The sequence below is a fragment of the Hemicordylus capensis genome, chromosome 4, assembly GCF_027244095.1.
Source record: "Hemicordylus capensis ecotype Gifberg chromosome 4, rHemCap1.1.pri, whole genome shotgun sequence".
NCBI classification, from domain to species: domain Eukaryota; kingdom Metazoa; phylum Chordata; class Lepidosauria; order Squamata; family Cordylidae; genus Hemicordylus; species Hemicordylus capensis.
Window position 1 is genome coordinate 297606817 of NC_069660.1, and position 13962 is coordinate 297620778.

General features: G+C 43.1%; 1 long non-coding RNA gene across 3 annotated transcripts; it reads left to right on the forward strand.

Annotated features, from left to right (window-relative positions):
- The first annotated feature begins 1744 nt into the window (after positions 1-1744).
- LOC128324706 (uncharacterized) lies at positions 1745-12896 on the forward strand. 3 transcript variants are annotated; one of them, XR_008307048.1, is made up of 7 exons: positions 1749-1816; positions 4422-4493; positions 4606-4711; positions 6872-6995; positions 11949-12061; positions 12216-12286; positions 12739-12896. It is a non-coding gene; the product is annotated as an uncharacterized LOC128324706 (long non-coding RNA). The 3 variants fall into 3 exon arrangements; XR_008307050.1 differs by lacking the exon at positions 4422-4493 and having other exon boundaries at positions 1745-1816; XR_008307049.1 differs by lacking the exons at positions 1749-1816; positions 4422-4493 and adding an exon at positions 2644-3898.
- The last annotated feature ends 1066 nt before the right edge of the window (positions 12897-13962 follow it).

The window sequence follows — 13962 nt, forward strand, 5'->3', positions numbered from 1 at the left end:
TGTGAAGTAGGTTAGGCTGAGAAAGAAGTGACTGGCCCAGAGTCACCCAGCAAGTTTCATGGCTGAATGGCTGAACTCAGGTCTTCCTGGTCAAACAGTGCAAGTCATACAATTTGTGGGCTGAGTTTTCTTTATCACATATTACAGTCCCACCCATAATTAATATTTCCAGATTCCAGTGCTAATTTCAGCTTAAGTTTTTGCCTTACCTGATCCAACAATTGCTCTAGGCATTTGTTTTATTCCATTTATTTGTTTTGATTTACATTCTCCTATATCCTGAGGGTACCACAGTGTTAGTTATGGTAGTAAAATTGGTTTAAAGCTTTTATTTTACTGCAAATGTTTGTTCAGGTTTCAGGTAAATAATAATAAAAAACTATTATCATGTTTGTGAATTTTTACCTCGTTGTGGTACTACCCTAACATGTTACACAAAAGGTAGTGGCTTTAGAGTCAGTTACTTTTCCTAACAGTAAATTAATCCTTTAAATACAGCAAGGCTTTATATACAAAAATAACAGCCTGTTGTTCTTAAGGCCAGAGAGTGTCTCCCTCGCTTCCCTCCACTGACACCACTTCTAACTGAGAGTCCAGATACAAATGGATTCTTTGCCAGGTCCTTCCTCTTGTGTATTTCTTTTTCATGTAGGTTCTTCTCACAGCTTCCTACTCTTCAATATAACACCTTCTCTCCTTTTCTTTTTCTAAGCCCCAACTGTCACCACCAACTGCCCAACTGAACCACTCTTGTTGCCTGTAGCAACCACCCTAGAGGTTCTTTTCTCCTGAAAAAAGAACCTTGACTTGCAGCCATTGCTGCAGGCACCATAAAAAGTGTGTTAACACTTGAGTGCCTGTTTCTGCACGCTCACCTTTCCTCTAAGGCAGCACAGGCTAGCACACATGGGTATGCCTCCCATTTGTATCCTTGCAACAAACTTGTGAGGTAGATATCATCTCAGAGAGAGTGGCTGGCCCAATGTAACCCAGTGAGCTTCCTTTGCAGCTTAATCGAGATGTCAGTCCTAGGTCGTCTTAGTTCAAATCCAACACGTTCTTCATTAATACACATTGACTTTTCCACATAATAACTAGAAGGAAGTCCTTCTCAGTTTTACAGTCACCTACACAGGTACATGCCCTCGGGGTGATTGCTAAGAGGCAATACTTTTCCTCAGATGGTTAGAAAAATATCTGACCAATGTTCAATCCTAGATTTGGGTGGTGCATGTGTTCCCAAATTTCCAGTTTTGTGAACCGGAAAAACTTGACATTTATTTGGGATCCACAGCTGCACTTCATATCTAAGATTCATGGTGCCAGCCTGGCATCTCTGTAAATTTCCGGGTTCACACAGCTGGAAATTAGGAGAGCACAGACTCTGCAAGGCTAAGATTTAATGTTTACCAGACATTCTTCTAATGGTATGAACAGGCCCTAGGACTTCCTCGACCCATATGCTCTTTTGTGAAATAAATACAATCCTGGGCTCAGAGACAAGGGATGGCCATCACGGCTGTCGGAAATATAGTGCTGGAATAGATGGACCTTTGACTTGATCCATACCTGGGAAAGTGGATCAGGTCCTGTTCTGAAAATAAACAAGATATAAATAAGGATCTAGGTACTGGGGAAGGAACTTGTTATTAAGATCTTCTGGTGCATGGAGATGAAGGATCTTTGCCCCCTTTTACATTTTTCTCTTTATGGACTTCACAAAGGAGTAAAGGACCAACCACATAATGAAAGGCAAAACTTCTGTTGTAATAAATAAGCCCTCTAGCTGAAGAAAGGCACGTCCCCACTACTCCTTGTGAGTACTTTTTCAGTACTCTATTTCTCTTGGCAAAGTTTAGACATGTCTTTCTCCTTAACAAATGTATTCTGCTGTCAGCTCTTTTTAAGAATTATTCCCCCTGCCTGATGCCAAAAACCTCTTTAAATATTAATAAATAACTCAAAGGTATCTCAGATAATCTGTATTTGAGGAATTATGCTAATGTTTTTTATGACAAAGCTATGGGAAATCCCACCTCCTGCTCCCACACTCCCTCCTGGCTTTCCACGTTATGTTTGGATATTTTCCTGATCCACTCCATATCACTACTGAACTAAGGTTCCTAAAATGCAATAAATGATCAAGACCGGGGGCAAAGTGGGGGGTGGGGAGAATGACAAAGCCCTCATTGATTTCAACAAGAAAACCAGGTACCATTGTGCATGTAAGCATTTGTTATAAGGAGCATTCCCCAAATATGACATTGGATGAGCTGTGATAAGAGAATAGCCCATCGGGGTCAATAGAAAGCCCATCAAGAGCAGTAGAAGGGAGGATGGATCTATCAAAAGATTTGAATCATGATCGCTATCTAGATGTTCCATGCTAGTATGCTCCTGAGTACCAGTGACTGGGGAGCAACTGCAAGGGAAGGCCATTATTGGCCTTCATGCCCCAGAATCATTTGGCTAGTCACTATGAGAAATAAAATATTGGGGTAGGCAACCTTGGCTCTCTAGCTGTTGTTGAATTACAACTCCCATCATCCCCAGCCATAAATGACTGTGACTGAGGATGATGGGAGTTGTAATTCAACAACAGCTGGAGAGCCAGGGTTGCCTACCTCTGGACTGGAAGGACCTTTAGTCTGGCCCCGCAGGACCTTTCTTATGCTAGAGTCATAAAATATGCACAAGAGGAGAAGCAGAGCTGCAGTTGAGGTTAACAGGGGAGCAAAAGGCCCTCAAAAGTAATTTGGAAGAGATGAAGAAAGCCATGTTTTCCTTCCACACGACCTCAGTGATCTGTCACCCTGTGGAAATTCCTGTAGAGAAATCTTTCCCCCTGTCTTTCAGAATACTCTGCTTTACCCCAGGAGACTTTGTCGATGGCCAGAGCTTGAATTTCTAGAAGTACCTGGTCCTTTTCATTACTGTTCACAAGGAATGGCTGATAGGTGGTGCTGTGAACATTGTGCAAGGTCCATGCTCAGCATGTGTCCAGGGAGTTCAATTTGTGTTAGGAAGCAATTTATTACCACCTGGAAAGCCTTGAGGTTAATGGTATCAACTAGATTCTAGAGAAATCTGAGACTGCAGTGCTCACACCACCAGTAATGAAGAAAATGCTTGTGTCCATGTTTAAGGAAGAGGAATTCCCCAATTATCCTTCACGCCCTCTCACACTAAATTACAGGCATGGGCATTGCCTCAGAGTTGGGGAGGAGGGAAGTATGTTCACTCCACTCCTTCACCTATCAGCGGGAATAGAGATCCGTGCTCCTCCCTGCAAGGCCACTGGACCAACCATCCCCATCCCTGCTGATAGTCTCATCTTTGGTAGCCCCTGCCTTAAATAAAGCCCTACATTTAGGACACTCCTCCCCCCTTCCAGCTTGCTCCTTCTCCCTTGGCCAGGCAAGTGGATTGGCTACCCAATCTCTGGCCTCCCAAGGGCCTTTTCCTCCAACTCCACCCCCCTCACTAGCATTTCAACACAGTGCTGCAGCAGTGGGGCCGACATCATCATCATTCTGTCTCCACCACTCTGCTGCCTCTCAGACTGCACCAGGTCACCCCACAGCAGCCATCACCCGCCTCTCTGAGCCCTTCCTATCTTCTGGGAGGGAATTGCTGGGGTTGTCCCGGCAACCCCAGTCTCCTGCCTCTCTCGGCATGTCACCATTTGACTGGCTAAACAACCCTGTTTCATGGAGGAGGGTGGGAACTCCCAGCAGCTTGCTTTATTGAGTACACCTGAGTGGCCAGTGGCTTGAAAGATCAGACTGTGGCTGCACCCGCTGAGGCATATATTATGGCCTTCTCTGAACATCTTAAAACACACCTTTTAAAGGAAGATTTTTAATGCTCCAATTTTTTAATTTTTTAAAAATATCTGGTAGGTTCTTTAGCTTTTTATAATTTTCAGTTTTTAGCTTTTAAAAAAACTTTTAATTTGAACCTAATAATGATTGTGGTTTTTAATCTGACAACATTTTTGTTTAATTTAGTTATTTTTATTACTTTTATTGTATCGTGTATCTATCTTATTGTTGTGAGCTGCCCCAAGCAGTAGTGCACTGGAGGAGCGGAATAGAAATATTTTAAATAAATAAATATAATTAACTGTGGAATACTAGGGCCGTGCACTACTGCAAATATTGGATCGGATCGAGTTGAATCTGGAACTCCAGATGTCAGTTTGGGTCCTTTTGTACCCTTCAAAAGATCAGGGTTGGAAAAACTGCTGATTGGCAGAAATTCCCATAGAAGTTAATTAGGAAAGAGAGAGAAAAAACCTCGGGGGGGGGTGGCTATCCCAGGAGCTCTGAAAATGAGCACACAAGTAGGTAAGGATAGTTGTACTCTGTGTACAAGTTAAAACTGAATTTGACCATACAATGTTTTTATTTTTTTTAAAGTAACCTGGAAGGTAAAAAAATTGCCAAAAAATCTGGTGAGCCCAGGAGCTCTGAAAGTTGGCATGCAAGTAGGTAAGGATGGTTGGACTCTGTGTATTTAATTAAAATTCAAGCCAACTACCTGTTGTTGTTTTTTTAAAAAATCAACCTAACCCTAACCCTAACCCAGAAATTGTACTTACAGAGAGAATGTGGAAGAAAAATGATGCAACATCCGAATATCTCAGGGGAAGTGATGTAACATCAGAGAATCTCAGGGGAAATTATGTAAATCTCCAAATTTCTAAATTGTAAGTAATATAAAAGGCAAAAAATATTTAGCAATTAATGTGTGGGTGGGCAGGCATGCAGGCAGGCAGTGTCAGTAGATGTCAATAGATTCCAACCCAACATAGGCTTCTCTACACCTGGGTTGGCTTTTCCCAACATCCTCCATGTCCAACATTACCAACCTGACCTTGCACAGTTGTAGATCTTGGAGATTTTAAGAAGAAGCTTTGCCAAAATAGCCTACATAAACTTCTTTTTAAAATGTGAGGGATGAGGCTATGACAAAGTGAACAATGCTATTGCATGTGTGCATGTGATTTTCTGTGAAATTGTATTTGCTGAAAAGGTAAAGGTTTGAAAGATGAAATAAATCATTTGCAGGGGTGTAGCTAGGGGAAAGGGGGTCCGTGTTTGCCCCTCTCCCCAGCGGCCCCTCAGAATGAGGGAGATAGTGAAGAAAATACAGAGGGGTGGAGCTGAGTGGCTGTCAGGAGCTGGGGGCACAGGTTCTTTTAACCCATCTGTTCAATTATAGCTATACCCCTGATCACATGGTTGATTGACAAAGAAGGGTCCCTGGGTATAAGTAAAGAATTCCCTGTTAGAAACTTGGGAAGGAAGATGCAGTTGGCAGTTAGACTGGGGAGTTTTGGGTTGAGGGCTGGAGAGAAAGGGTTAGGTTTAGAGGATGAAATGAAGAAGTCTGCTATTTAAGGAGAAGTTGGAAGAGTGAAAGAAATGAGGCAAGGATGGAGTGGGCAAGTTGACTGCGAGGACTAAGGTAATATAGGGGAAAGGTTACAAAGTAGAACCATAAAAATAATTAAAAAGCGTCCAAACAAGAAATACCTGGCTATAACTTCAATGTTATAAATTTCTGGCAGTAATTCATTTGAAAATATATGCTATCTTTAAGTAATCTTTAGTTTAAAATAAATATTAACTTAGCTTTTAACTTGTATGAGTATCTTGTTCATGTCACACACCTAATAAACCATGTACAAGGTTAAGTCTCAGAGATGTAAGTTAAAGAAAACCTTTAAATGATGGATATTTAAATCATGACAGAGCTGTTTTGTCACAGAGGTAACTTCAGGTTTACAGATTTTGAGACTTTAGCCGTTGTCTGGGCTCTTTTGATGCCACAAAACTGCAGGGCATGTCAGAGAATGAGCCCCCTTTCATTACTGGAAGGGCTGTAGTGATGGGGCAAAGAAGCAAAGGAACGCAACAGGCAGGACACCCCGAGGCCGGATCGCTGAGGAGTCAGAGAGGTGAAAATTGTGTGGAATCTCATATATTCATTTGAAATAATCCACAACATTTTTTACTCTGTGTCTCACATATTGTTCTTTTGTTTTTACTTAAGGGGCCAAAATGTCAAAAGTCTATTAATGGAAGATAACATGATGGTGAGCATCTTAAGTGGGTATATGCTACCTACACAAAAAAATGTGTTGCAGGGGAGTAACAGCAAGAGAGAGGGCATGCCCTCAACTCCTGCCTGTAGGCTTCCAGCGGCATCTGGTGGGCCACTGTGTGAAACAGGATGCTGGACTAGATGGGCCTTGGGCCTGATCCAGCAGGGCTGTTCTTATGTTCTTCTTGTCAACTGTTTTCCTAAAGTTGGCTTCAATGTGTTCTTATGTTCTTATGCTCTTAAAATGTTTGATAGGACATCAAAATCCAATCATTTGCCACTACAAACTTTTATTTGAAAAACCAAAGTTATGGAATCACTGATTTTGAGTCTGTGGACAAATGATGCTAACCTAGAAGATGTGCCATGGTTTCTCCAGCAGAATACATGTTTCAGTCATCTTTATCTGACTCAGCTGATTCTATTTCCAAGCCAGTCCCTCCATAGAAGCTTCCATTGTTAACACCATCGAAGCCAATTGCATTTGCTTCATGTGCCTCAGTAAATAATGTATAATTATGCATGGCAATAGTTACAATGTAGTTAAAAAACAGGGTTGAACCAAAATGCCTTACCAAAGTTGTGTTCAGTTTTTTCAGTGTTAAGAAGCGCTTCCAGATTGTAATGATTTTATGCACTCATTGTGAATGCATTTGTGTTATTTTGATGCTATTCTTCTCAGTGCCATTCTCCTTCTCCTTCTTTTTTACCCTCACGGTTCTAGGCTTCAGTTGCTAAAATAATCATTTAATTCTATTAGGTGTGGTGACCCACATGTCAATAAAGTCATGATTTAGGCTTTGATGACCTCTTTGATGACTTCACAAGTGACTGAAAGCACAATCACCACCAGGAAAATTACGCCAAGAAGCAGCGCAAAAGAGGTGTGTTTGAGAAGCAGTAGCAACTGGAGGAAAAAGACGGTGCCAAACAACATCAAAAAAATATAAAACAAAATATCTCCCCCTGTACCTTGCTCAGTTCTGTTGAATGTATTTTAAGAACATACGTACAGACTTGCTAGATCAGGCCCAAGGTCTATTTGGTCCAGCATCCTGTTTTCAACAGAGGCCCATCAGTTGCCTCTGGGAAGCTCACAGGCAAGAGATGGAGGCATGCCCCCTCTCTTACTGTTGCTCCCCTGTAACTGGTATTTAGAGGCATCCTGCCTTTGAGCCTGGAGGAACCCTATAGCCATCAAGATTAATAGCCATTGATAGACCTGTCTTCCATGAATTTAAAAGTAGCAATTGAAATGAGAGGATATTCAGGTCAGTCATTAAAAATGGCCTGCTGCTTACCCCCTCCCCCCACATACTTCTTCACAAAAGCATTGCATCCTAAATCACACCCCAGGAAGAAGGGCTCTGGAAAATTACAGGCTGTGAGAGGTATTTGAAAGAAATGTTTACCAGCTATATGACTCAAAAAATAATATAAAAGGGGCGTTAGGAACACTGGTGAGTCACTTAACCCAGATGTTCAGTACATGCCATTCCTGCAGATTCAATGAGACAACCCTCTGTTAAATGGCTTGGGGGTCCTCAGAATAGACTGCAGATATTGTGGATCAGCACAACTAGCATACTACATACCCCAGAAGGTGTACAATAATTACTGCAAATGGTGACTTTTTAAAAAAGTGCTTTGAGTTGTGGATTCTGACATCAAATCTGAGTCCAGATTGATTACCACTTACAAAAGTTATATAGCTCACACATATGAGAATATGTGTGCTCTCAACTTGTGGTTAGATGTCCCAGGACCAACATATTAGTAACATGGAATTATGAAGATAAAAATAGCCAGCGTGGTATAGTGGTTAGAGTGCTGGACTAGGACCAAGGAGACCCGAGTTCAAATCCCCATTCAGCCATGAAACTAGCTGGGTGACTCTGGGCCAGTCACTTCTCTCTCAGCCTAGCCTACTTCACAGGGTTGTTGTGAAAGAGAAACTCAAGTATGTAGTACACCGCTCTGGGCTCCTTGGAGGAAGAGCGGGATATAAATGTAAAATAATAATAATAATAATAATGATGATGATGATTCTTTCCATTACATTTTTTAAAATTCATAGCTAGAGTTTAAAAGATCACAGTTTATCGGAGTTAAAAAGGTCAGACTATGAGCCCTTTCTCACAATCTGTGAGAAGGGCTTGGTGGGCAGGCGGGGAGGAAGGTTTCATTACCTTCCCTTCCCTGCAGATGATCCATGGAGGGCGCTGTGTGTGTGGATCGTGCACCAAAGATGATCCTCCACTACTTCTGGTAGCACAGAGGGTCAGGGGCTGGACTCCGGAACTCACATAATGCACTGCACGGGTGCACGGTGCATTGTGGGTATCCCCCAATGCTGGCCGGGAGCCCTGCAGTCTGCTGGCAGATGATTTAAAAAAAACAGGGCTATGGGAGTGCTTGCTCCCTTAACCCCATTTAAGCTGCGGGCTCCACAAGAGGCTTTGCTGCCATGGTGGCACCAGCAGCTGCTTGAATCCCACTGCTTCTCACGAGCAAAGTTTGCTTCCACACAATCACTTCTACCCAGGTTTTCCTCCTCCCTTGATTCCACACAACCGAAAATTAGGAGCACACACAGCTCCCAAACCTGGGTAGAACACAGTTTTTGATTGTGTGAATGACCTCACTGTTTAATCTTCCCCCTTCCAGTTGTTGTTCAGATGAAGATCGCCCACCCAAGCTATTATTTAACACTATGCAGAAATGAGAGAGAAAGAAAAAGGAAAGCTATGGGAGCTGTGCATCATTTCCTTGCAAGCTTAGGGTAGGAAGAGCTTGAGTTGAAGAAATGACAGAAGTGGCGTGGGTTTAACAGCCTCTCTCCCTGGCTTTCTGCTGTCCCTGCACCAGGCTGCTTTAGATTAAACAAAAGTGGAGAAAAGAATCATGGAAATCCAAGTGCCCTGTGGTTTGAGCCATAATCTAGCTCACTGAATCCATTAGGTGAGGGTTTTTTTTATGGCAAAAGTGAGGACAAAGTAAGATGGTGCAAGTCTCTCATTTCTGCATAGTGTTAAATAATAGCTTGGGTGGGCAATCTTGATCTGAATGTGTGCACACATAAGATGTTGCAAGTCATTTGGGAGGCCACATTCCCATCTAGCATTTTGAAAAGAAGCTACTTTAACTTTGAATAAAAGTAGTGATCCTTGAAGCAGTCATGGTCCCACAGGGGCTCTCTATACCTTTCCTGCCAAGGGTGAAAAAGAAGCCTGGAGAGGGCAATTTTGAAGTGAAAAACTGGAGTGAGAGAGTTCAACAGCTTCTCTCTGCCCAACCCTTTTTTAGTCAGACTTGGGGCGATTCTCACGACCAACAAAAATCAGGCTAGGAGAGCCTAGCCCGATTTTTGTTGGTCGTAAGAACCACCAGGCTCGCAGCCGAGCCCGGTGGTTCTTGAGCGGGTAACCTGCTTGAGAACCCCTGCTAAAAAGCAAATTTACGGAGCAAGCGCTCCAGCAAACCCGCTTTTTAGGCTCGTGAGTAGCTGCAGCGTGGCTTTACGCCGCACTTACTCATGAGTAGACCCCTGGCCGGGAGGCGAAAATCCGCCTCCCAGCTCGGGGGTCTCCCCAGTATGCCCTGCATGTTCACGCAGAGCATACAGGGGCTTGCGGGGGCTGTGCAGCCCCCGCTCCCCCCACCCCCGCTGGCTCTGTCACAGAGCCGACCATCGTGTTACTGGCATATGTAAAGATTCCGTCACCAGAGTCGGCTTAGCCCGCTCTCCCCGCACTTTTAACAAAAGCAGGTCTCACGGATCGTGAGACCCGCCTCACAGCCTGCCTGTTCAAAAATATACCAAAGAAAGAATCATAGAACTCAACAAAAAAGCTGCATTCAAACATAACACAGAACCACGTATCCAATGGACCTTCAGTTCTACTCCCCACCCCCCACCCCCGTGCTCTTGTCTGAATTTGGATGTAACGGAGAGCACTTTCTCTGCAGATGGTGATACTGCAGAGAGGAGGGGAAAATGGTTGTGCGGGCTTCCTTTTTGCATGAAGGACAGCTTGAATGGCCAATCACAGCTGGAGTTGAGGGAGGTGCTTCTTCCCTCAACTCCTGTTGAAGGGGATGAAGCCTGTGGTTCTGAATGTGGATACAATTCAGACTGCATCTAACCTCAGGTTGTGGTGACAAAATTCACTGCAACCTGAGAGTTCAGATTGGAGTGAGTCTGAAAAACAGAATCTCTGTTGCCTCATGGAACCAGAGTTGCATGCATTTGCACTGAATGCTTGGGCAAGCTCTGGACCCTCCAACTCTGGTTCCACATTACATGAGAATGCAGCCAATGTGTAATTTGAGTCCAAGGACATTTAATACTGCTGTGAATATTTATAGACAGCTTTTTAACACAAGTTCTCAAAGCAGTTTCCATAGAAAAATAATAATACTAAAGATAGCTCCCTATCCTCAATCTGAAAATTTAACAAATACTTCACTATTAATTAAGAGCACTTGTATATGAGCTGTTGATCCTTTCTAAGGACATATCAAACTTCTGGACACAGATTTGATATCAGAATGCAGGTACTATGTTGCGCAGAAATGCCAGAGTGGGTTTTAGATTGTGTTTATTGTGTCAAGTCTTGGTGGGAGTTTTGGCCCATTATCTCCTTTATTACATTCCCCATAAAGGTGTTAGGGAAGAAAAGTTGCCTCTTATCTTGCTCCTTATGGCACTTTATGTATTCTTTATGGGATTTTATATCTAGGCAGTAGAAAAAATATGTTGCCTCCCATCATGTTCTTATTAGGCTAACATCAAACACATGAGTTTCTACACAACACATATAAGGCTGCCTGGTTTGTAGTAATTGCCTCAAAACATAGGAAACAGTTTGTTAAAGGTTATTTGTGGACGGTTATGCTATTGAACAAAATGAAGAACCACAGAAAAATGAATAAAATTGTTCTAGACTTCTCTTCTCTTTTTGATGGCATTTGCTATCATCCGTTCAGTCTTTGATCAGTTCACAACTATCAGTTCACACTCACTTCTTCAACACAATGTATATCCATGTTATAATAGGGAGAGCTTGGTAATTATAACCTTCTATCCTGCCCATATTTGAGTGCATACTGTACCTCAATAGTAGCCATTTTTAAGTGTGAGACAAGGACTTCTCCCCGTGCACAAAATAATCATGGATTGGGCCTGCTCTCACACTCCATAGTTTTTTAATAGTCTGTTTGGTTGTGTTTGGTGGAAATTTCTTAAAGCACGATTACAGATGTAATATAAAAAGAGAGGCCACAACAAGTTCTTCACCTGCCACCTGAGTCTAGCTGCTTCCCAGCATTGCAGTTTTCATGACAGATGCAGATACCAGAGATCCAGCGCTGGTCCACTCATCAGTCTTGCCCCTTCCCTTGTGATTTAAATTGGGTGTCTGCTGTCGAAACATAAAGCATCCTGTGTATGTTTGTTTGTTTCTATTTTCATTCTTTCCCTTACTAAAATCAACAACCAGGAAATATTTCTAATATAGTTGCAAAACTGTTGTGGGATCGAGGGTGGGTTAGTGACATTTCAGGTGTTAGCCAATAGGTGTACTTCCCAGGCAGATCTTCCATATTCATGCTAAAAACGTGGGCAAATATTTTCTTAAGAGTTCACTTTGGAACGGAGATGTGCTCTAGTTTACAAAGCCATGAAACTGCTTACCGCTCTCACAGAGATGTTTGTATGCAAGTTAATGTGCAGTTTGATTCTTATCATTAAATAAGTCATGGTTTTTTATTACATTATTCATCCTTGCTACTTAAGCTTCTACTATAACTCCCAGGCGCCATTCTCTTTTTCCCAGAATCCCACCTTTGCTCAACTGCAACTGAAAATTTGCATACTGTGCTTCTTTGCACCTGGAGGTTTCCACCCCTTTGAACTGAGCTGACGTCCCCCACACAATGATAATAAAAAGTAAGACTGAGACTTTCCCTGTTTTAAACTGTTGCTTTGAAGAGAGTTCTTGTATAATCCTTTTCAAACTGTATGGTGCCCAGGGATGCTTGCCTAATAATGTACTTTAGAAATGAGAATGTATTGTATTCTAATATTTTCAAATTACATACAGGTTCACCTTTTGAAACTGGCAAATTCCTTACAGAGTTATAAAGTAATAGAGATAGAAGACAGACCACAGAGGTACTGGAAACATTTGTGATCTTTTACTAACACCCAAATTATGCTTTCTTTTATTAAACAAAAGAAAATAATTCTGAAAGGCCAATTAAGTCTCTGTCTCCCAAGACACTTTACAGAAGCTAGAAATTCCATGAGAATTTTTTCTTGTGTATGTTACTTAAAATATATATTCTGGAACACAATTTTAATTCTAAGTACTCACCCCTTTCCCCAAGGAATGAGAAATTCAGGTTAATATTTGTAAGGTATGTTTGCGTTAGAAGAGACAGCAACAGAGACTTATCACATCTTTGTAATCATCTGCTTTTGTATTAATATATTTTTATTTACTCAGTTTTATTAGATATTTATAATCTCTAAGGGTGATAAAATATTACTGGGGAACAGGAGCAAGCACGCAGGCTAGTTGCATAAAGAATATTATTCAGCTTCTCCTCTTCAACCCATCACAGGGAAAAAATGATTCTCCACCAAACTGCTTCTTCAGAACTCTCTTATCAACACCTTTGTGTGAACTGGAGAAACTCAAACTAGATAGTCTTTAAAAAATGTAATATCTAACCTAAAGAAGAATTTGTAAGCCACATTTTCAATATTTAAAAATGGTTGATTCAAGCAAAGCATTCTCTCATTTATTGTGAAGGTAGCCATATTGGGTGACAACTCTGGTCCATCTAGCTCAGCATTACGTCTATCTCCACTGGCTGGGCTGATTCAAAAGTTCAGGAATCACCTATATATTTAATTCTCCTGGGTGTGCCTTTCGAACGTGCATCCTGGTAGCCCAGCTGATTGGCTGGGCTGCGGGGGCACCTGATTGGGTAAGGCACACCCAGGAGAACAGCGGCGGTGGCGGCCATGGCCGCTGGCGGGCCGGCCTGGCAGCGACGGGGAGGACAGGCTGAGGAGCGAGGAGGTGGAAGTGTGGTGGGCCCGATACTGGGGTGGGGGTTGGCAGGCCCGACAGATGGCGGCAGCAGCTCTCGGCGGCCCCCGCTGGCGGCGGTGGCGGCTCTCGGTGGCCCCCGCTGGTGGCGGCTCTTGGAGGCCCCCGCTGGCGGCGGCTCTCGGCGGCTCTCGGCGGCCCCGCTAGCAGCGGCGGCTCTTGGCGGCCCCACTTGCGGCAGTGGCTCTCAGCCTGGTGGTGGGCCCGCCCGTGGCGGCATGCTGCCAGAGACTGGGGTGGGGGGAGAGAGGTGGTGGGTCTGGCCCGGCCGCGGAGGTGAGGCGGCAGCGGGCCAAGCCGCGGCACTCCTCCCGGCCAGAGACTGGGACGGTGAGGGGAGAGGTAGCCAGCCCCAAAGAGTGCACAGATGCTCTGTGCAGGGGTTGGCTTGTTATAGTGATAATAAACCTGGTATCCTAGAGGTTGGTTTGAAGTACAAGATGGCTGGGAACCATGTCTAAGATTTGTGGAGCTCCTCAGAAGAAAAGATAATTACAGAATCAGAAAGCAAGCACATATGTAGAGAAGTAAGTAGATAATTTTAGAAAAATATATAAAGGAGATCATAGCAAGAACTTCAACAAACTGATGTCATTACATTCAAAGATATCAATTTCCAGATAAAATAATTGATGAATAATGGCTTCCAACTCTAGTTTGGCACTTACGGTATGTGGCCATGATAACGGCATGAGGACCAATATACTGGGATAATATGCTGTGCACCAGG